Here is a 25,735-nt window from a genome sequence, read left to right as displayed (position 1 = left end):
TCCAGAAGAAGAGAAAAAGGGACTGAGAAAATATTTGAAGAGATTATAGTTGAAAACTTCCCTAATATGGGAAAGGAAATAGTTAATCAAGTCCAGGAATCAGAGAGTCCCACACAGGATAAATCCAAGAAGAAACACGCCAAGACACATATTAATCAAACTGTCAAAAATTAAATACAAAGAAAACATGTTAAAAGCAGCAAGGGAAAAACAACAAATAACACACAAGGGAATCCCCATAAGGTGAACAGTTGATCTTTCAGCAGAAACGCTGTAAGCAGAAGGTACTGGTGGGGCATATTTAAAGTGATGAAGGAGAAAAACCTACAACCAAGATTACTCTACCCAGCAAGGATCACATTCAGATTTGATGGAGAAATTAAAACCTATACAGACAAGCAAAAGCTAAGAGATTTCACCACCACCAAACTAGCTTTACAACAAATGCTAAAGGATCTTTTCTAGGCAAGAAACACAAGAGTAGGAAAAGACCTACAATAACAAACTCAAAACAATTAAGAAATTGGGAATAGGAACATACATATCGATAATTACCTTAAATATAAATGGACTAAATGCTCCCACCAAAAGACACAGACTGGCTGAATGGATACAAAAGCAAGACCCATATATATGCTGTCTACAAGAGACCCACTTCAGACCTAGGGACACATACAGACTGAAAGTGAGGGGATGGAAAAAGATTTTCCATGCAAATGGAAACCAAAAGAAAGCTGGAGTAGCAATTCTCATATCAGACAAAATAGACTTTAGAATAAAGACTATTACAAGAGACAAAAGAGGACACTACATAATGATCAAGGGATCCATCCAAGAAGAAGATATAACAATTGTAAATATTTATACACCCAACATAGGAGTACCTCAATACATAAGGCAAATACTAACAACCATAAAAGAGGAATTCGACAGTAACACATTCATAGTAGGGGACTTTAACACCCCACTTTCACCAATGGACACATCATCCAAAATGAAAATAAATAATGAAACACAAGCTTTAAATGATACATAAAACAACATGGACTTAATTGATATTTATAGGACATTCCATCCAAAAACAACAAAATACACGTTTTTCTCAAGTGCTCATGGAACATTCTCCAGGATAGATCATATCTTGGGTCACAAATCAAACCTTGGTAAATTTAAGAAAATTGAAATCGCTTCAAGTATCTTTTCTGACCACAATGCTATGAGACTAGATATTAATTACAGGAAAAGATCTGTAAAAATATACGAACACATGAAAGCTAAACAACACACTACTTAATAACGAAGTGATCACTGAAGAAATCAAAGAGGAAATCAAAAAATACCTAGAAACAAATGACAATGGAGACACGACGACCCAAAACCTATGGGATGCAGCAAAAGCAGTTCTAAGAGGGAAGTTTATAGCAATACAATCCTACCTTAAGAAACAGGAAACATCTCAAATAAACAACCTAACCTTGCACCTAAAGCAATTAGAGAAAGAAGAACAAAAAAACCCCAAAGTTAGCAGAAGGAAAGAAATCATAAAGATCAGATCAGAAATAAATGAAGGAAACGATAGCAAAGATCAATAAAACTAAAAGCTGGTTCTTTGTGAAGATAAACAAAATTGATAAACCATTAGACAGACTCATGAAGAAAAAAAGGGAGAAGACTCAAATCAATAGAATTGGAAATGAAAAAGGACAAGTAACAACTGACACTGCCGAAATACAAAAGATCATGAGAGATTACTACAAGCACCTCTATGCCAATAGAATGGACAACCTGGAAGAAATGAACAGATTCTTAGAAATGCACAACTTGTCAAGACTGAATCAGGAAGAAATAGAAAATATGAACAGACCAGTCACAAGCACTGAAATTGAAACTGTGACTAAATGTATTCCAACAAACAAAAGCCCAGGACCAGATGGCTTCACAGGCGAATTCTATCAAACATTTAAAGAAGAGCTAACACCTATCCTTCTCAAACTCTTCCAAAATATAGCAGAGGGAGGAACACTCCCAAACTCATCCTATGATGCCACCATCACCCTGATACCAAAACCAGACAGGGATATCACAAAGAAAGAAAACTACAGGCCAATACCACTGATGAACAGAGATGCAAAAATCCTCAACAAAATACTAGCAAACAGAATCCAACAGCATATTAAAAGGATCATACACCATGATCAAGTGGGGTTTATTCCAGGAATGCAAGGATTCTTCAATATATGCAAATCAATCAATGTGATACACCATATTAAAAAATTGAAGGAGAAAAACCATATGGTGATCTCAATAGATGCAGAGAAAGCTTTTGACAAAATTCAACACCCATTTATGATAAAAACCCTCCAGAAAGTAGGCATAGAGGGAACTTTCCTCAACATAATAAAGGCCATATATGACAAACCCACAGCTAACATCATCCTCAATGTTGAAAAACTGAAAGCATTTCCACTAAGATCAGGAGCAAGACAAGGTTGCCCACTCTCACCACTCTTATTCAACAGAGTTTTGGAAGTTTTAGCCACAGCAATCAGAGAAGAAAAGGAAATAAAAGGAATCCAAATCGAAAAAGAAGAAGTAAACCTGTCACTGTTTGCAAATCACATGATACTATACATAGATTTTCCTAAAGATTCCATCAGAAAACTACTAGAGCTAATCAATGAATTTGGTAAAGTAGCAGCATACAAAATTAATGCACAGAAATCTCTGGCATTCCTATACACTAATGACAAAAAATCTGAAAGTGAAATCAAGAAAACACTCCCATTTACCACTGCAACAAAAACAATAAAATATCTAGGAATAAACCTAGCTAAGCAGACAAAAGACCTGTATGCAGAAAATTATAAAACACTGATGAAAGAAATTAAAGATGATACAAATAGACGGACAGATATACCATGTTCTTGGATTGGAAGAATCAACATTGTGAAAATGACTCTACTACCCAAAGCAATCTACACATTCAGTGCAATCCCTATCAAACTACCACTGGCATTTTTCACAGAAATAGAACAAAAAATTTCACAATTTGTATGGAAACACAAAAGACCCCGAATAGCCAAAGCAATCTTGAGAACGAAAAACGGAGCTGGAGGAATCAGGCTCCCAGACTTCACACTATACTACAAAGTTACAGTAATCAGGACAGTATGGTATGGGCACAAAAACACAAATATAGATCAATGGAACAAGATAGAAAGCCCAGAGATAAACCCACACACGTATGGTCACCTTATCTTTACTAAAACAGGCAGGAATATACAGTGGGGAAAGGACAGCCTCTTCAATAAGTGGTGCTGGGAGAACTGGATAGGCACATGTAGAAGTATAAGATTAGAACACTACCTAACACCATACACAAAAATAAGCTCAAAATGGATTAAAGACCTAAGTGTAAGGTCAGAAAGTATCAAACTCTTAGAGGAAAACATAGGCAGAATACTCTATGACATACATCACAGCAAGATCCTTTTTGACCCACCTCCTAGAGAAATGGAAATAAAAACAAAAATAAACAAATGGGACCTAATGAAACTTCAAAGCTTTTGCACAGCAAAGGAAACCATTAACAAGACCAAAAGACAACCCTCAGAATGGGAGAAAATATTTGCAAATGGAGCAACTGACAAAGCATTAATCTCCAAAATTTACAAGCAGCTCATGCAGCTCAATATCAAAAAAACAAACAACCCAATCCAAAAATGGACAGAAGACCTAAATAGACATTTCTCCAAAGAAGATATACAGACTGCCAACAAACACATGAAAGAATGCTCAACTTCATTAATCATTAGAGAAATGCAAATCAAAACTACAATGAGATATCATCTCACACCAGTCAGAATGGCCATCATCAAAAGATCTAGAAACAATAAATGCTGGAGAGGGTGTGGAGAAAAGGGAACCCTCTTGCACTGTTGGTGGGAATGTAAATTGATACAGCCACTGTGGAGAACAGTATGGAGGTTCCTTAAAAACTAAAAATAGAATTACCATATGATCCAGCAATCCCACTACTGGGCATATACCAAAAGAAAACCATAATTCAAAAAAACACATGCACTGCAATATTCACTGCAGCACTATTTACAACAGCCAGGTCATGGAAGCAGCCTAAATGCCCATCGACAGTCGTAGGGATAAAGAAGATGTGGTACATATATACAATGGAATATTACTCAGCCATAAAAAGGAACAAAATTGAGTCATTTGTTGAGACGTGGATGGATCTATAGACTGTCTTACAGAGTGAAATAAGTCAGAAAGAGAAAAACAGATATCGTATATTAATGCATGTACGTGGAACCTAGAAAAATGGTACATATGAACTGGTTTGCAGGGCAGAAATTGAGACACAGATGTAGAGAACAAACGTATGGACACCAAGGGGGGAAAACTGCGGCGGGGTGGGGATGGTGGTGTGCTGAATTGGGCGATTGCGTTTGACGTGTATAAAATTGATGACTAATAAGAACATGCTATATAAAAAATAAAATAAAAATCAAAAATTAGAAAAAGCTAAAAACAAAAAATAAAAACACAAAAGAAACAAAGAAAAGAATAAAACCTGAATATTAGAAGTATTAATAAAAGAAAACTTTCCCAGAGTTAGGATTTAGAAAAGACTTGTTATGTAAATTACCCTAATTGAATTTCTTAAAATAAACACATTTAATTATCATTTACCATCAATTTCCTCAAATCTTTTAAAAAATTTTCATAGCTGTTCTCTATAGATCAGCTCTTCCTTAATTCATTCAATTTCTCTATAACCTTCACTTAAAAACTGGTAAAATGGGGAACTTTCTTATATTCCAAGCTTCTTACGTGTTTTAACAATAGCACAATTATTAGTAAAATCTATAAATATAAAGGCCATATGTAATAAAGAGTTGACTGATCCCATTTCATGCAATTTGAGCAAAATGACTGAATTTTGACTTGACAACTCATGCAGTCTAATATATTTAATTCTTTATGATGGTTCTGTTGATATTGCCTTTACAAATGACATCAATATTTTCTTTAAATATTTTACAAATAAGGGAAAGATATAAGCATAGTGACTTCACACTCTGTCACTGTGCTATTTTTTCTCATTTAAAACATATTCCTTCCACAGAATGGATAAGAAACTACCCTCATGATAAGGTTTAAGTAGCTCTTCTACTCTTCAAAAGATCTCAATGACCAGTCCCCGAATCCTGAAATTTCATTATTAGAATCAGGTACTACTAATTCTTCTTCTTGTTTAAAGTAAAGTTAATCCACAGACATTATGACCTTAAGTATAAAAATGATTTGGTAGACAGGTATTTTATTGGAGTAGATTTTGTTAGAGGTAAAAGAGAAAAAAAGATGGCTTCAGAGATCAGAGAAATCAAGAAAAACTAATGAAGGGGGAAATAAGTCACTGAAAGACATTCACCAGGTTCACAAGCTTGCCTGCAGCTAGTTAGTTTTGATACTTAAAAAACTATATATATATATATATATATATATATATATATATATATATATACGTGTGTGTGTGTGTGTATGTATATATAGACTATGAGTGGCCTACGTTAATAGGGATAAAGCTAGGAAATTGAAGACTGTCAAACAACAACAAATATAAAGGTAGGTCAAATGTTTTTTGTAGCTATTGCAGGAAAGATATTTTCCATTAAATAGGAATGATAAAGATAAAGATTTAGGGCATTAATAGAGAAACATCATTTTTTATGGCCAGTATCTGGCCACACTTGACCTTTCTGTAGGAATTAATTGTAGTAGCCCAGGATTCACACATATTCAACTGTGATAAAAAGTAGTTAATATGATAATTCAATTGGACATACATGTCTTAAAAACGGTTACCCTCAATTTAGCTGTCAGCACTCTCCATAAAGAGACTCTGCAATTTTCCTTAACTAGAAATGAATTAAATGATTAAAAAATAAGTGCTGGGTCTTCCCTGGTGGCGCAGTGGTTGGGAGTCCGCCTGCCGATGCAGGGGACACAGGTTCATGCCGCGGAGCGGCTGGGCCCGTGAGCCATGGCCGCTGATCCTGCGCATCCGGAGCCTGTGCTCCGGGACGGGAGAGGCCACAACAGTGAGGACCCGCATACCGCAAAAAGCAACAACAACAACAACAACAAAAAAGTGCTGAAATGAGCTCAGGACAGAAATAATAACCTTGATTCTTATTTTCTTTAGAAATGTTATTTATATACAAAATGAAAAATAGATGCTATATAAGATTTATTAATTAGGTGCTTGAGCAACTTTTCCAGTTTTCTTGCCTTGTTTGTCTTTAATTTACAAAATACTTTTCATTAAACATATTTATTTTTTCTTGAATAGAGTCAAGTAGTTTAATAAAGACATCATTACCTCTGCATACTCTCCAACTCCCACAGAGACAGAAAATGTAAAATCTAAAATAAATTCTATGGCTATGAAACAAGTAGCTTAATTGAAGTACATTAATTTTGGTCTGCTTTCAAAATTAAAAGTTATTTCAGTTAACAGATGGGGAAAAGTCTGGAGGTCTTAAACCTAATACTACCCTAATAAACTCAGCATAAGGTTCTTATTTCTCTAACATAAAGCGACTTAATGCAAATGAGGATACACAGTAAATATTACTTAGCGCTCATTATGAAGTGTTAAATCCATCATCACAGCATGTGGCTCAGGACCTACGAGTTTAATCTACCGAGTAACATAACATTGGTGTATAAATATGTACTCTCTACGAATCTAAAGTGTATTTCATTTGTTAAAACCTGTAATTTTTAAGTACTTTCTAACTAGCACCCTGTAAACAGAATGATTAAGATTAATTACAATTCTCTGACTTTTAAATAAGAATATTTTATTGTGTCTTGGTTCCAGCACTGAAAGACCAGATGAACTTAATGCCCATCATTAGCAAGGACAATAAGAAACTTTATGAAACATGCTTATGTTTGTAATTTTATTTACCTTTCCACTTAATAATTATCAACCGATAAAACTCTTGTATATTTTTGTCCCAACTTGAAAAATGTAAGCTTATAAATCACACAGATCCATTAATTAATTATTAAAATGAATAAAAAACTAATATTTTAAAAACTTTCATATAATTAAAATAATTTGAAATAATATTCAAATAATTTTATTTATTAATTGGTAATTACATTTGTCTGGTACGTGTACCTGTACACACACCCCTATATCTATTTATGTCTCTCTCTATATATATAGATACTCTCTCCCTCTCTCTCTCTCTATATATATATAGAGAGAGAGAGAATGAATAAATTAGAGCAAAGCTGTTCCCAGTGACTGAAAAATAAGAGAATCTAGCATATAACATATCAGTTTTCCTTTCATTAACTGTCCACAGAAATGGAAACTATTTCAAATGAATTTTTATATATCATTTTCAGAATGACTTCTATCTTGATCTAAGTTACCTGCGCAGATAGTGTTTCAGTTCTCCTTTGCTTATATCAATGAAATTAGCCATCTTTTAACAAAAGGTATGAAAAAAAATGTATTATGTAGCTGTAGACAAAAAAGGAAAAATGTAGTAGTCATTTTTGACTGATTGATGATCCTATTCGTATGAAGAATGTCATTAGGTGTTGAAGACTGTCGAAACTCCTCATATGAAAAACAAGGATGTACCCAGACTCATTTTTAAAACCTAAGAGGGGCAATCAACCTTCTCATGCTTCTCCTATCCTCACCCATCATGGCCTTGTGAGCAAAGTTTTCTCTTTTCCCCAATGTTGTTGCATCACAGGTGGTAACTCCTCTCTCATTAGTTAATTTCCTGCTTCCCCACTCAAATCAGAACCATACTCTGTAGGACAATTCTGAAACAGAACTTTCCTCCTGCTTTGCTTTAATTCACCTCAATTAAGGTTAGTCAGAAACATAATCTTAAAACATCCCTATAAATGGCTAATGCCATTAGAATGCAATTGGAATTACATGATTTTAAAGTATATTTGAAAGTAAGAATTTGTGTAATCTAACATCACAACTTTTCACATAAACACAATGAGGCTCTGAGAGTCTAAATGACATGCCAGACTGGTGCCCATTCCAAGTGTCCAGTTAGCTCTCACCAATATTGCGCCATATTAATAACTAATTTTGTCACTATTAGTTGGATATTCTGTTACATGTGTCCAAAAGCGTGCTAATTGATACAACCACTACTTGAATATGAAGTATATAGGGCTTGCCGTAGCTACCTGGAATATGAAGTCAACTATCCTGTCAAGACTCAACCAAAATACCTAAATGTTAAAGATTATTTTAACTTTGGTTTCCATATTATCATCAGGATCTTATGTATTTATGCAAAAGCTGTCCTATCAAAACTTAAATTACTGATTTATCTAATAGCCAACATGTGATGCATAGTCCCTATGAAGTGCTAGGTCTTCCAATATAAAGAATACTTTATCACCAATGCTACCTTCGTTTGCATGAATATTCTTAAGTTCTAAGAGATAGCAAAGTGTGATAGAAAGCAAAAATGTTTAATAATATATATTTCATTTATTGGCACTATGAAATGAACAATGGCAGCATGGAAAAGCAAAACTTAAAACATCAGTGACATAACTAATAGTGATGTAATTAATCACACCATAAAAATGTTGAAAATAAATTTTCAGAATACAACCAGATATTCTCACTGAAGGTTTAGCAACTGTTCCAAATTTTCAGGATGTTAAATTATCTGGGTCCTATAAAATTTCTTAAAAGATTTTTATAGCATAATTTCGGTCAAAGGGTACAAACTTTCAGTTTCAAGATGAGTAAGTTCCAGGGATCTAATGTATAGCGTGATGACTATAATTAACAATACTACACTGTATGCCTGAAATTTGCAGTAAAGATCTTAAATGTTCTCACCATAACAACAAAATGGTAATTATGTGAAAAGGAGGATGTGTTAAAGAACTTTACTGTGGTAAACATTTCTCAATATACATGTGTATCAAATATCGTCACTTTGTACACCTTAAACTTATACCATGTTATATGTTGATTATATCTCAATAAACCTAGAAAACATTCTGTTTTTTTATAAAATCATTCTTCTAAATGTCACGACATTCCAAAGTTTTTCTTCTATTTATGAATTGTGTAGGATTGTATTAATCACCCATACTTGTAAGTTACCTTTTAAGAAATAACTCCATTATAATAGAGATTATCAACAAATTTTTTAATTAATTAATTTATTTTTGGCTCTGTGTTGCACTGCGCAGGCTTCTCATTGCGGTGGCTTCTCTTGTTGCGGAGCACGGGCTCTAGGCGCGCGGGCTCAGTAGTTGTGGCTCATGGGCTTAGTTGCTCCACGGCATGTGGGATCTTCCCCAACCAGGGCTCAAACCCGTGTCCCCTGGATTGGCAGGTGGAGTCTTAACCACTGCACCACCAGGGAAGTCCCTCAACAAATTTTTTTTTTAATTTACTTTTTGAACTTTAGATTCAGGGAATTCTGTTAATCCTATTTATCAGATTAGCAGGCTGTGCAAGGTCCCCACTCTTGGCTTATTTCACTTTTTTAATATGACTTGATGTTTGTCCATTTATCCTAATTTCCCCTCTCACTTCCTCCCTCCATATAGCACCACCAAGGGTACTCACTAGAATGAGTTATATTCTAACATATTACACTTAAATAATATATTATAGTTTATTCATTTTAATAATCACATTATAATATTATTTTGTATTTCTTACTGTGTGTCACATTTTCTTAATATGCCCAATTTTATGATTTATTCTTGGGCTCTATGTATAGCTAATTAATTGTTCCTTAATTATGCATAGTATTCACAGAGTTTATTAGAGTTTTAAAAATAGTCCACTTTTACTCGTCTTACTTTTCGAGAATACCTATTATTTACTCACTGACTGCAACATACAAATTTTCTAAAAGAATAAATATAGGCCTTCACCAGTCATTTTTATAAAGATTTTATAAGAAAATCATTAGGAAACAAAAGCCAGCAATGTAACATAATGAAAACAGAGTCTTGATGGTGATTCTTCAATGTTCCTTTGCAGCGCCTCCAGTCCAAAGAGCACAGGACTGGGTGTTAGCGCCTGTGGATTTAATCCAAAAACTGCCCTACAGAAGCTCTGATCTTTCATTAGTCACTTAATGTCTCTAGACTTTTTTTCCCCCACTAATAAGATTTGTAGTTAGATTATATCATGTTAAACTTTTAGGTTCTAAAATTCTAACCTACTCTCAATTGTTTAGAATACGTAGAAAATAGAAATTTTGTCTAATGAGGGTTTAAACATGAAAGGCACGGGATTTGCATTGTGCTCAAGATGCTGGCACTGGTATTCTTCCTCATAGGAATATGCAAAACATAATCTTCTTGGATTTCAGGAATAATCAAACCTGTATCTATACACTTAATTGTATTAACCTTGTTGAAAATGTTAAATAGTAACACATATAGAGTTAATCTTAGAAGAACAACATCTGTTAGCAATTGATAAATTTGTGAAACAATTATTTCTGAGAATGATACAGGTAATCTCTTGTTGAAAGTAAACTTTGGAGCAAAGTAAGTCTAAGTTCAAACCCCAATGTTGTCACTTAAAAATTATTTGACTTCTGACAGATTATTAAATAGCTAAGTATACTAGAACCTGTGAAGTGAAGGTAACGGAACTGTTTTGTGTAAATTGTTATTTGTTTGTTGTTAAACAATATACCATGAATCACTGGTAGGCAGGAGTGACATTTACTTTTCTTTTCATCCTTTCATTTGAGAATAATGTCTACAAAGATATTTAGTCCATTTTCTCCAAAAATTGAGCAAATTACTGAATCTTAATGAATCTATTTCATGTCTTTATAAATGTACATTTTTAAAATACAAGGAATCTTACTCTATTGAGAATAAGAACTGTTTGGCAGCTAGGCACTCAATTAACATTATTTCCACTTTCCCAATGCATATAGAAATGAATCATGAACAATGATCAAGCCATTCTGTGAATAAAGTGTGGCATTACCTGTTCATTCGCTTGAGCTTTTATTAAAAGAACATTTTACATCAGATACTGATCCAGTAAATGATCTAGTATTTTGTTTGAACATTTGGAAATTTCTGTTTATCTTCAGGCAGATAAAGCATCTTGGTGGTTAAATATTTTTTTCACTTGGACATTTTTAAAACCTGTAGAAAAGACCTACAGCTTTTGTCCAGAAATAAATAAAACCCATTATAGGTTAATAAAATGAACTAACTTGACCTGTAAGATTGGTATTGTTAAATTCTTTATTTTATCAAAGAGCACACATAGTTTAACAAATTAAATGTGACTACAGTTTAAAATAAAATACAATGATTTCACTTATATGTGGAATCTAAAAAACAAAACAAATGGACCAATAAAACAAAACAGAAAAAGACGCAGATACAGAGAAGAAACTGATGGTTGCCAAAGTGGAGAGGGGCAGGGGTAAAATAGTTGAAGGGGATTAAGAGGCACAAACTTCCAGGTATAAAATAAGTAAGTCACAGAGATGTAATATATAGCGTAGGGCATATAGTCAATAATGTTGTAATAACTTTGTATGTTGACAAATGGTTACTAGACTTATCATGGCAATTTGTAATGTATATAAATGTCAAATCACTACGTTGTACACCTGGAACTGATATAATATTGTATGTCAACTATACTTCAATTTCAAAAAAAAATAGAATAACAGTATCCCATCCCTCACCAATCTCCCAATTCCTCTGTTCTAAAGGCAAATACTTTTGCATCTTTCGGCTGCTTAATCTGGAATTTTATATCTCCATATTTCCACATGATGTGCATATGGCTATTTTAATTCAAATATTATTACCAAACTTCAAGTTTCAGCATAAATACAGTTGCCACTTAGTTCTAAATCTTCCCTGAAAACCATACAGATGAATTCGGAGAAAACATACACACGTGCATGCACACATACACGTAACACGAGGGAGGCTGCTATTGTTTTCATCTTCTGTAAGTGATAGAACAGCTCTTCACATTGTCATTCGTGTGTTTTCCTTCTTTCAAATACCCATTATCGCTATAGCACAAATTTTAATTACATTAGTATTTAGAGTAACTACTATCATGCTTTAATCTGGACGGGTGCACACTTGTAACCCTGTAACCTCCCTTCCTGACCAATCTGGAAACTCCCTTTGAGTCCTTCCTGTGTTGTGGCTCCTGTTTTCTGAAGGCCATTTCTTCCCCTTTCCTTACTTACTGGCTTGTGATGCTGGAGGTCATACTTTACTAAGTTACTTTTTTAAAAGGTATACTTTTGAGATTTTTGACTGTCTGAAAAGTATTTTTATTTTCATCTCATGTGCTTAATTATATTTTTTAACATATTGCTCCAATGTCTCTTTGTTCTTGTGTCATTGTTGAGGTGGCCAAAGCTATTCTGATTACAGATCCTTTGCATGTGACATTCATTTTTCTTCTGGGAAATCTTATGGGAACTTCTTTTTGGCTCTAGTATTCTGAAATTTCACCATTATGTTATTTGGAGGGAGTCTGTTTTCATCTACTGTGCTAGGCACTCAGTGGATTCTTGTGACCTGGAAATTCACATACTTGAGTTCTGGGAAATTTTCTTGAAATATTTGCTTATTTCTTTCCATGGATTTTTGTTTTCTCTTTCTAGGATGCTTATTATTCAACCATTAGGCTTCCTGGAACAATCTGCTAATTTCCTAATTTCTTTCCTTTTGAAGATTTACAGAATTTTATCTTCCAATCTGTTCACTGAGATTTTCATTTCTCCTAATTATGTAGTGTCAGAGTCCTTTGAGGAGAAAGAAATCCTCTCCTTTTTTGAAAGGAGAGAATTTAGTAGAAAAAAAATTACCTAGCCAATAAACTTATAGCCAATTTGTTGTTTGTTGACTAGGTAACTGAAAGGTTAATCCCACTACTGGGCATATATATCCAGACAAAACTATAATTTAAAAAGATATATGTACCCCAATGTTCATAGCAGCACTATTCACAATAGCCAAGACATGGAAACAACCTAAATGTCCATCAACAGATGAATGGATAAAGAAGATGTGGTACATACAATGGAATATTACTCAGCCATAAAAAAACTAATGGCATTTGCAGCAACATGGATGCAACTAGAGATTTTCATGCTAAGTAAAGTAAGTCAGAAAGACAAATACCATATATCACCTATATGTGGAATCTAAAATATGACACAAATGAATGTATCTGTGAAACAGAAACAGAATCACAGAAATAGAGAATAGACTAGTGGTTGCCAAGGGGTAGGGGGGTGGAAGAAGGATGGATTGGAAGTTTGGGATTAGCAGAGGCAAACTGGTATATATAGAATGGATAAACAACAAGGTCTTACAGTATAGCACAGGGAACTATATTCAAAATTCTGTGATATTGGAACCATAATGGAAAACAATGTGAAAAAGAATGTATATATAACTGAGTCACTTTGCTGTACAGCAGTAATTAACACAACACTGTCAGTCAACTATACTTCAATTAAAATTAATTAATTTAATTAAATTTAAAAAAGAAAGCTCACAAAATTAGTGATGGCAGGAAGTGGCCACCACCCTAGTGTTAAAGGAACAAAGGTAAGAGGCTGAAATAATTAAAACCTAGAAATATACAAGAGGGGTGTCCTGGAACTGATTTCTGAGAAGATACTAGTACATTGGTGCTGGTGTCTCTGAATTCAGAGGAAGGGCCTTCTGGGCCTGTGACTGTGACATCTGAGGAGGGGCTCCAGTAGACGAGCACTGATACCTCTGATGTGGGAGGGCATGATGAAGCTAGTTTTACCAGTGTTGGAAAAAAAGATGCCAACTGTCCTTATCTAGACGTTGCTATTAGAAGAAAGCGATGCTGCTGGGGTGGAGAAGCATTTTGGGGAAGCAAATGGGAATAAGTCCTCTGTCCTTGCCCCAGCCTCACAGCCTCCCTCTCACCGCCCCCTACCCTAGTGACAAAGTCTAACCTGGAACAGCTGGTAAAGCAGAAACAGAGTTTACAGAGTCCCTGTTCCACCATCACAAAGCAGAGGATAGAAGGATGGGTTTGGAAGTGAGAAACAGTAACTCTTTTATTGTTTTTGAAGATTTCATTTTTTATAACATTCTGACCAAATATCATGAACGTGGCATTTTCTTATCTCTGTAGATACTGAAATTTTCTTCTCCCTATATAGTGTCTGTTCCTCTAAGTTATAGTTCCTGTTTTTTTTCTTTGCTGTTTTTGTTTTATTTTTTGTCTTCCTCCACTTCTGATTATTTTCTTTCCAGTTATCATATTCTATGTGTGAAACTTGCCAGGAATACTTGGGCATCTGCCTACACTTATAATTGAGAGACTAAAACTCTAAGTATGTGGAAGAAACTTAGCAAATTTAAGCTTATCTTAGATCCTTATGAATAGGGATTTCTTAGGGAAATCCTGGTGGCAGTACCTCTCCTTTTGAGCAGGTCAGTTTCCCAGAGGACTCTCTCCTTTTGAGCAGGTCAATTTCCCAAAGGACTTTCTCAGTCTCTGGCCTGAATGTAACACTCTGCCACTGAACCCAGAAAGGCAGATTTCTGTAATCTAATTATTCCGATAAATCAATTACTGCCCATCCACCTGCTTTACAGATTTTTCTTTTTTCTGTTTTACTCTCATTTTTTCAAGCTATGGTCATGAGTGCTTATCATGAAAATCTACTCAATGTATTAATATTGTAATAATGACAGTAGTCCTGTGAAAGACTCCATGCTAACATAGATGATGGGTTGTTATATTTGAGCTGTTTATTAACAATATCCACAAAAATGATTTTTAAATGAAGTGCTAATTAATTGAGGCTAGAAAATTTACGCTAATAGAATCACTGGAAGTTTTCCTTACTATCCTTCTTCAGACACGTTGCACCTCAATGGTCTTTACAAAATAAACTCTGAAAACATTTTTAAACTTTTAGGATAACAAAGTATATAATCCCACTTAATTCTCTTCAACTTTAAGTACAGGTTGCCTGAAATAGTTATTTCTTATGAATGAGAGTTTTGTAGAATGCTCAGCACAGAATCCTGCAATGTGTAATGCTAGAGGATTTATCTTATCTGCAACTTTATTTAAAAGGAAGGAAAGAAAGAATAACACCCTCTAGAATCACTTCACTCTCCAATTCTATACTGCTGTAAAGAGACGGTTTTATCAGAGTTTCTGTGTGTACTGCGAAAATCTCTGTGCATCAAGCGGATTAGGAAAATAAATGGTCAGATCTTATCTCAAGGAAATTGTCATTAACCAAGACTGATACCTTAATAATACTAGAGATGTAATTATAGTTTAGTTTGGAATTGAATTTCGATCGGTTCTTCTGTAAAGAATGAGTTATTATCAAGCAATACTAGAACCTCAAAATCTTATTTGTATTTGTTTTCAAATCAATAAAATGTGATTTCAGCTTATCAAGACTTTAATATTAGATTTTTTTGAGATTAGCTAGAGACGAATGTAATTGGAAAGTAGTATTTGTAGTATTAAATGAGCATGCCTCTGTATTTGATGACTCAGATTAATGTAGATTCAGTGTGAAAATATTATGAGCTTCATTTATTGGCTTGTATGTTCTTCATATACAGCCAGATTGCATAATTTGAAATTTCCCTGCTGTATCAAAGAAACAACCTAGTTATTTTAGGTAGACATAATACCTAAACTATAGTCATATACAAGGCACACAAATAGTTTAGTATAATAATACACATAATAGATACTGTTTATTAGTCAATGTATATCAGACACCTGCTATGACCTTTTGACAAAATTCAACACCCATTTATGATAAAAACTCTCCAGAAAGTGGGCATAGAGGGAACCTACCTCAACATAATAAAGGCCATATACGAAAAACCCACAGCAAACAGCATTCTCAATGGCGAAAAACTGAAAGCATTTCCTCCAAGATCAGGAACAAGACAAGGATGTCCACTCTCACCACTATTATTAAACATAGTTTTGGAAGTCCTAGCCATGGCAGTCAGAGGAGAAAAAGAAATAAAAGGAACACAGCTTGGAAAAGAAGAACTAAAACTGTCACTGTTTGCAGATGACATGATACTATACATAGAGAATCGTAAAAATGTCACTAGAAAACTACTAGAGCTAATCAATGAATTTGGTAACGTTGCAGGACACAAAATTAATGCACAGAAATCTCTTGCATTCGTATACGCTAATGATGAAAAATGTGAAAGAGAAATTAAGGAAACACTCCCATTTACCACTGCAACAAGAAGAATAAAATACCTAGGAATAAACCTACCTAGGGAGACAAAAGACCTGTATTTCTTATAGAACACTATAAGACACTGATGAAAGACATTAAAGATGATACCAGCAGATGGAGGGATATACCATGTTCTTGGATTGGAAGGATCAATATTGTGAAAATGACTATACTACCCAAAGCAACCTACAGATTCAATGCAATCCATATCAAATTACCAATGGAATTTTGTAGAGAACTAGAACAAAAAATCTTAAAATTTGTATGGAGACACAAAAGATCCCAAATAGACAAAGCTGTCTTGAGGGAAAAAGACGGAGCTGGAGGAATCAGACTCCCTGTCGTCAGACTATACTACAAAGCTACAGAAGTCAAGACAATATGGTACTGGCACAAAAAGAGAAACATAGATCAAGGGAGCAAGATAGAAAGTCCAGAGATAAACCCACACACCTATGGTCAACTAATCTATGACAAAGGAGGCAAGGATATACAATGGAGAAAAGACAGTCTCTTCAATAAGTGGTGCTGGGAAAACTGGATAGCTACATGTAAAAGAATGAAATTAGAACATTCCCTAACACCAAGCACAAAAATAAACTCAAAATGGATTAGAGAATTAAATGTAAGACCAGACACTATAAAACTCTCAGAGGAAAACTTAGGAAGAACACTCTTTGACATGAATCACAGCAAGATCCTTTCTGACCCACCTCCTAGAGTAATGGAAATAAAAACAAAAGTAAACAAATGGGGTCTAATGAAACTTCAAAGCTTTTGCACAGCAAAGGAAACCATAAACAAGACCAAAAGACAACCCTCAGAATGGGAGAAAATATTTGCAAATGAAGCAATTAACAAAGGATTAATCTCCAAAATTTACTAGCAGCTCATGCAGCTCAATAACAAAAAAACAAACAACCCAATCCAAAAATGGGCAGAAGACCTAAATAGACATTTCTCCAAAGAAGACATACAGATGGCCAAGAAGCACATGAAAAACTGCTCAACATCACTAATTATTAGAGAAATGCGAATCAACACTACAATGAGGTATCACCTCACACCAGTTAGAATGGGCATCATCAGAAAATCTACAAACAACAAATGCTGGAGAGGGTGTGGAGAAAAGGGAACCCTCTTGCACTGTTGGTGGGAATGTAAATTGATACAGCCACTATGGAGAACAGTATGGAGGTCCCTTAAAAAATTAAAAATAGAATTACCATATGATCCAGCAACCCCACTACTGGGCATATACCAAAAGAAAACCATAATTCAAAAAGACACATGCACCCCAATGTCCATTGCAGCACTATTTACAATAGCCAAGTCATGGAAGCAACCTAAATGCCCATCGACAGACGAATGGATAAAGAAGATGTGGTACATCTTGGAATACAATGGAATATTACTCAGCCATAAAAAGGAACAAAATTGGGTCATTTGTTGAGACATGGACGCTTCTAGAGACTGTCATACAGAGTGAAGTAAGTCAGAAAGAGAGAAACAAATATCGTATATTCATGTATGTGGAACCTAGAAAATGGTACATATGAACCGGTTGGCAGGGCAGAAGTTGAGACACAGATGTTGAGAGCAAAGGTATGGACACCAAGGCGGGAAAACTGTGGAGGGGTGGGGATGGTGGTGTGATGAATTGGGCGACTGGGATTGACATGTATACACTGATGTGTACAAAATTGATGACTAATAAGAATCTACTGTATAAAAAAGTAAATAAGATTAAAAATTTAAGAAAAAAGTTCTCTTTTGTTCTTTAATCTAGCTCAAATGGGGTGTTCTTCCTTGCAATCAAGGAGTCTTCTGCATTATTTGCCTGAAAGTGACTGTACAGGATTTTGATACAGGGAAAGGGAAACATTTTTCAGCTTGAATATCAACCTCTTAAATTGGTAGTAGTTGAGAAGTAATATGAATGATGACTTATTGTCTAATTTACTTTATTTTCTGAAAAAATAGCATGTGAAAAACCTCAAGAAAGGAGTCGTAATCTTGTTTCTTAACTGGATCCCCATCAGCAGCTAAAAGGCTGTGACACTCACTAGAAGGTAATGTCAGCTTAATATGTATTGATTAATGGTTTTGTAATTTTCAAAGTGCCTGTATTGTTCCAAATCTTGTTAGGATTTTACACAACATTGATATGACTTCTTTCTGTAAAAAAAGAATATACTCAGTACTTATTGGTGACCTTCCAATTTTTTTTTTTTTTTTTTTTGCTAAACTGAAACCATGGCAACCTGTAGATGCAGCATGTCATTTTTTCTCTCCTGAGTTAAAGGAATTTCAATCTTCTTAGACTAACCTTTCAGATAAAAATTGTTTTACTACAGATATATAGCAGGAGCGTATTTTCCTAAAACTTGAAATAGCTCCAAATATATTATTTTGCATACTTTAATAGTATCTAAACTAATTAAATACGTCAAAAAAAGTGACTCTCTTCATTTTTTTCAACAGTTTTCAAAATATGTTTTCCAAAACAAAACTGCAATTTCTTTAACACGGCATGTTTTCTCTTTCCTTGATTAACTATGAGCAGTAAAAATAGGACTAACTGACTAAATTCTCTAGCATGGGTCATGATCCAGTTTAACTACAATCTGAACCTGAGAATACTTGATGCAGATTACATGTGAGCACGCAGCACCTTCTTAGTTGTGCTAAAGCTGAGAAGGCATTTTATTTAGTTTAGGTATAAAACCAATCTATGGGAACTGGGCTTCCCTGGTGGCACAGGGGTTAAGAATCCGCCTGCCAGTGCAGGGGGCACGGGTTCGAGCCCTGGTCTGCAAAGATCCCACATGCAGCGGAGCAACTAAGCCCATGCGCCACAACTACTGAGCCTGGGCTCTAGAGCCCACGAGCCACAACTACTGAGCCCACGTGCAGCAACTACCGAGAGCCCCTGCTCTACAACAAGAGACGCAACTGCCATGAGAAGCCTGCGCACCGCAACGAAGACAGGCCTCCGCTCACCGCAACTAGAGAAAAGCCCACGCGCGGCAACGAAGACCCAACGCGGCCAAAAATAATTAAAAATCTATAGGAACTACTTTCAGAATAATATTTGTAATACAATAATAATAATAATCAAAAAAGCAGCATTATGATGTTTTAGATAGAGCCTCTGGCTGGGAATCAAGACATCTGGGATGTGGATATATTTTGGCTGTCCATTCAAGATGGATTTCAGAGGGCTTGCTGTATAACAGCCACTGCACCACACACTGGGGTAATAAAAGAGTGAACTAACCCCAAAAGTCCTCAACTCTCATAGAGTCTAATGTGAAAGATAGAAAGTGATGATGGCTACGAGGGATGATATTTGGGTACAATGAGAGAATCAAAGGGGTATAAGATATTGTGGGATATATGATGCCCCCACAGCTGCCGCCCTGCCCCCATCACATGCCAAAAAAAAAAAAAAAAAGATGCCCACATCCTAGTTGCTGGACTCTGTTGCCTATGTTATCTTATAGGCAAAAGAGACTCTACAAATGTGATTAAGGATCTTGAGACGAGGAGATTATCCTGGATTATCTAGGTGGGCCCAGTATAATCATAAGGGTCCTTTTAAGACAGATAAAGAAGGGTCTGGAGGGCTTCCCTGGTGGCATAGTGGTTAAGAATCCACCTGCCAATCCAGGGGACACACGGGTTCGAGCCCTGGTCAGGGAAGATCCCACATGCCGCGGAGCAACTAAGCCCGCACGCACAACTACTGAGCCTGCACTCTAGAGGTCACGAGCCACAACTACTGAAGCCTGCACACTTAGAGCCTGTGCTCAGCAACAAGAGAAGCCACCACAATGAGAAGCCATCGCACCACAACGAAGAGTAGCCCCCGCTTGCCACAACTAGAGAAAGCCCTCGCACAGCAACAAAGACCCAACGCAGCCAAAAATAAATCCATTAAAAATAAAAGAAGGGTCAGAGCCACAGAAAGATGTGATGATGGGAGGAGAGGTCAGGAAAGGAGAAAAACTGCTACAAACATGGCTTTGAAAGTGGTGAAGGAGCCACGAACCAATGAATCTAAGCGGCCCCTAGGAACTAGAAAAGGTAAGGAAACATTCTCCCCTAGAGCCTCCAGAAGGAATATGGGCCTGCTGACGCTGCATTTTTAGCCCAGTGAGAGACCCTCTTGGACTTCTGACCCACAGAACTGGAAGAAAAGAGTGTTATTTTCTTCCAAATTACTTGCAGTAATTTGTTACAGCAGCAATAGGAAACTACCCCTGGAAAGCTCTTTCTGAACTAAAAATTAAGCTTAGATATGATTCTGTGACTAATTCTAAATGTAGACAATTGATTTTAAGTCAATAGTTTCCCTAATTACAACATTAACAAAGACACAAAGAGTGAAAATACATACACATAATAACATTCTAAATATTCCCTTCCTGCTTCTCAGGGATTCACTTTGATGTGTTCCTTTGGTTTTTCATTTTTCCTCCACATGTGGCCATCTTGTTGATGTCTGTTCACATTCAGTGTAACTTCCAATATTCATAGTTCTTGAAATCTATCTGATTTCTCTTTCACCCTCTCTTGCCCCCATCCCAAGCCTCTAAATATATCTGCATGCATACACACACACTCCCAAACACATAAGGCTTTTCAATTCAGAAAAATTATAGCAAGAACCCCCAGCATTGTATTGGTAAGGATTTATACTTTGTTCTAGAATTTAAACAGATTTTTCTTCCCTTTTCTCCTTCCTATTCGCTGAGTGGAATAAGATCCAACAATGTAAAAAGAAAAATGGAAATATCATACATAGTGCTTAAGTACTATGTATCTGGGGACACTCAGTGTATTTTTAAAATTATATTCTATAATTACTGCACAGTAAATGCCAGACTTCAGAACTGAACCCTTGGTAAATTGCCTTGACTGTTACCTACTTAAATTTTTTAAAATTTTATTTTAGGTACTGATAAATCTCTTGGCCCTGACAGGATTTCAATCACATGCTCAGGATCTGAATGTGAAAAATCTCAAAAATGATTTAGGCAATGTGGCCAATTCACAAACAAACAAGAATTAGTAACACTGTCCATCAGATAAGTCCATTCATAGAAATGCTCATGTGTGTGAAACAGAATGTTAAAATCACCATTTCCCCCCAAAAAGCAACTTTACAATGTATTATGTATAAAATCCACATGGCCTTAGAGAAATCTTCTACATAGAGATCATTCTGGAATATCTCATTCAGACAAAAAACTTCCTTCAGACACATGGATTTTAAAGAATTTATGTCTGAAAGTAAATAAGTTATGTGATTCTCTCCTCTTCAGCAATACAAGCAATCTGAGTTATTGTTTTTCTTTCAATTTACTAAAATGCTAACAAAAGTTTCAATGATCCCTTAAAAGTAGGAGATACAGGTTTTGCAATTTAAGAAAAAATAACTGAGGGCTCTGTGAATCCTTCCAATATAATTGTCTCCTCCTCTTTTTTATTTATTTATTTATTTAATTTTTGGCTAGACTCTTTGCCCGTTTATTGTTGTCCCATTCTCTTGAGACAAACCAGAACAAAATACTATTCAACCTCTTAAAGTTTGGGGAAGCCTGTTTGGTGTTCACAATACAGATTTAACTCCTTATCTGTGGTGAAACCTGTTAATTTGCAACACAGAGAGAAATCAAGAGTTTATTACGCCATACTGCAAATATCTGGTTACAAAAAGACAAAATAATCATTAAGACAAAAATTATTTTTGCTGTTTGAAATGATTAGGGATTTGCTGTCACTTAGATCATTTTGATTTTTCCTGATGGGATATTTTAGACAACTGAAGTTTAATCGGTTTTTTCCAGAAACTAATACACACATTTACAAACCCAGATCATTGGTAAAATCTGTGATTTGCTGAAAGTACTGCTGACTCTGGAGCAACACAGGTTTGAACTGTGTCGGTCCACTTATAAATGGGTTTTTTTCCCCAATATTGGAAAATGTTTTGGATATAGGTGACAATTTGAAAAAATTCACAGACAAACCGTGTAGCCTAGAAATATCTCAAGTTAGGTAAGTCAAGAATGCATACAATATATGTAGATACTAGTCTATTTTATCATTTACTACCATAAAATATATGCAAATCATTAAAGGTTAAAATTCATCAAAACTTATGTACACACACACTTACAGAACATGCATAGCACCATTCACAGTCAAGAGAAATGTGAACAAACGTAAAGATGCAGTATTACATCATAACTGCATAGTACATATTGTTCTACTGTAATAACTCCCTATGTGTCTCCTGTTGCTATTACAGAGTTCAAGGGTCCAGAGTATCTGCTTAAAACGACATGTGACACTAATTATGTCCTGGGATGATGTGTGTTTATCCCTCCTAAACTGTGTATTTCAGTAAACAGTGATCCCCTGTGGTTCTTGGGTATTTCTCGTGTTTAGTATGATACCATAAACCCTGAGTAACACCATGGGACCCATACAAAGTGCATTAGTGCTGCTGGAAATGCTCCCAAGAAGCAAAGGAAAGTCATGACATTACAAGAAAATTTGAATTGCTTGATTTGTATCGTAGATTGAAGTTTGTAGTTGCAGGTGCCACCATTTCAAGATGAATGAATCCAGCATAAGGACCACTGTGGGAAGGAGGGAAGGAGGGAGGGAGGGAGGGAAGGAAGGAAAAGAAAAATTCATGAAGCTGGACCTGCAGCTATACCTTGCACTTTTTGCAAAAAATATCTTTTTATCTCATATTGAAAATGCAGCTTTTACGTGTGCAGCATTGCTTATAAGCAAGGCCTACCCATAGACTCTAATATGACTGGAGAAAAACAAAGTCATTACTGTATATGACAACCTAAAGCAAAAGGATGGTGAAGGATTTAAAGGTGGAGAATTTAATGCCAGCAAAGGATGGTCTGATAATCTGAGAAAGAGGTTTGGCTTTAAAAATGTCAAGATAATAGGAGAAGCAGCTTCTGCCGACCAAGAGTTCCCAGATGCTATTAAGAAAATCATTGAGGAGAAAGATCTACCTGAACAGGTTTTTTTTGTTTTTTTTTTGTTTTTTTTTTTTGCGGTACGTGGGCCTCTCACCGTTGTGGCCTCTCCCGTTGCGGAGCACAGGCTCCGGACGCGCAGGCTCGGCGGCCATGGCTCACGGGCCCTGCCGCTCCGCGGCATGTGGGATCTTCCCAGACCGGGGCACGAACCTGTGTCCCCTGCATCGGCAGGCGGATTCTCAACCACCGCGCCACCAGGGAAGCCCCCTGAACAGGTTTTTAATGCAGATGAAAGTGCCCTGTTCTGGGGGGGGTGGGAAATGCCACAAAGGACATTTATTAGTAAGGAAGAGAACCTAGTGCCTGGATTTAAGGCAGGAAGGGATGGACTAACCACTGTTTTGTGCAAATGCAGTTGGGTTTATGATCAGGACTGCCCTTATCTATAGAGCTGATAACCCCCCAGGCTTGGAGGGAAAAGATAAACACCAGCTGCCAATCTTTTGGTTGTACACGAGGAGAAGACCTGGACAACAAAAACCCTTTTTTTGCATTGGTCCCATCAATGCTTTGTCCCTGAAGTCAGGAAGTACCTTGCCAGTAAGGGACTGCCTTTTAAAGTTCTTTTGATATTGGACAATGCCCTTGGCTACCCAGAAGCCCGCGAGTTCAATACCAAAGGTGTCAAAGTGGTCTACGTGTCCCCAAACAACATCTCTAATTCAGCTTGTAGATCAGGGAGTCATAAGGACCTTTAAAGCTCATCGCACATGGTACTCTATGGAAAAGACTGTCAACACTATAGAAGAGAACGCCGCTAGAACAACACAAAAGTCTGGAAGGATTATACCGCTGAAGATGCCATTGTTGTTATAGAAAAAGCTGTGAAAGCCATCACACTCTAAACAACAGATTCCTGAAGAAAACTGTGTCCAGATGTTGTGCATGACTTCACAGGATTTACAACAAAGCCAATTGAGGAAATCATGAAAGAGACTTTGGATATGGCAAAGAAGGTGGGGGGTGAAGGATTCCAAGAGATGATCTTGGAGAAATCCAAGAGCAAATAGGCACTACAGCAGAGGAATTAACAGAACACAACTTGGGATGGAGATGAGTGGTTCCGATCCAGAGCCAGACAGTGAGAAACAGGACTAGAAAAAGCAGTGCCAGAAAACAAATTGACATTAGACAGTCTGGCAGGAGGGTTATGATTACTCAGGACTGCTTTTGACTTCTTGTATGACATGGACCCTTCTATGATACGGGCAGTGAAACTAAAGCAAATGGTGGAAGGAGGATTTGCCCCATACAGAAACCTCTTTAGAAAAAAGAAAAAGTAAAATTGTCGGACAGAAATTACAATGTATTTCCATGAAGTTACACCGAGTGTGCCTGCTTCTCCTGCCTCCCCTTCCACCTCCTCTACCTCTTCCATCTCTGCCGCCCCTGAGACAGCAAGATCAACCCCTCCTCTTCTTCGTCCTCCTCAGCCTACTCAACATGAAGATGATGAGGATGAAGACCTTTATGATGATCCACTTCCACTCAGTGAGTAGTAAATAATCATCATGCCATACAGTTAATAAACTTATCTGTTGGGTATGTTGTGAGTGTTTTCGTGTGAAAATCTAATAACAGTATGGCAAGAACGGTATGAGATACCTTTGTGTCATCATCATCGCCTTCATCATCATCATCAGAGTATTCATCATGTAGAACATTGTATGCAAGACCTGTATTGAAGTGGATAGCCTACCATTACATAGGCAGAAAGTGAGTGATATTTAACATAAAATTAAGTGTGTTAGTTTTCTTACTGTTTTATAATTTGCTTTCAAAGAATTGTATTACTGTACAGTATGCCTCTTATGATTGGAGAAACTGCATATCAGCCTATCATCACAGGTAAGTGGTTTTTTAAAAAATGCAACGATGTTTCCAATACTGTATTATGATTATGACTGTAATACTGTATGCCATAAAAATTTTATAATGATTCATTCATTAATGTATAGGCTAGGCTGCCATGAAGTAATTGTATCAATTACACTAGCCTACCAGAACGCAATCATACTGCCACGTCTTCATTTTCAATACATGATTAGTTATACCTGTAAATATGAATTTTTTGTATTATCTTTTCATTTTTGATGTCTAGTGTTAATTATACACATAATAGCTAGAGTATTTTGTATCACATAAGACAACATGGATGGAGGTACTGACGATACATCTTATAAACAGGACGTAAACTTACAGGATTGATAAGTAGAGTACAATACTATAAATGTATTTTCCTTCCTTATGATTTTCTTAATAACATTTTCTTTTCTCTACCTTATTGTAAGAATACACTATGCAATA

This window comes from Pseudorca crassidens, chromosome X, assembly GCF_039906515.1.
Source record: "Pseudorca crassidens isolate mPseCra1 chromosome X, mPseCra1.hap1, whole genome shotgun sequence".
NCBI classification, from domain to species: Eukaryota; Metazoa; Chordata; class Mammalia; order Artiodactyla; family Delphinidae; genus Pseudorca; species Pseudorca crassidens.
This window is presented reverse-complemented; position numbering follows the sequence as displayed.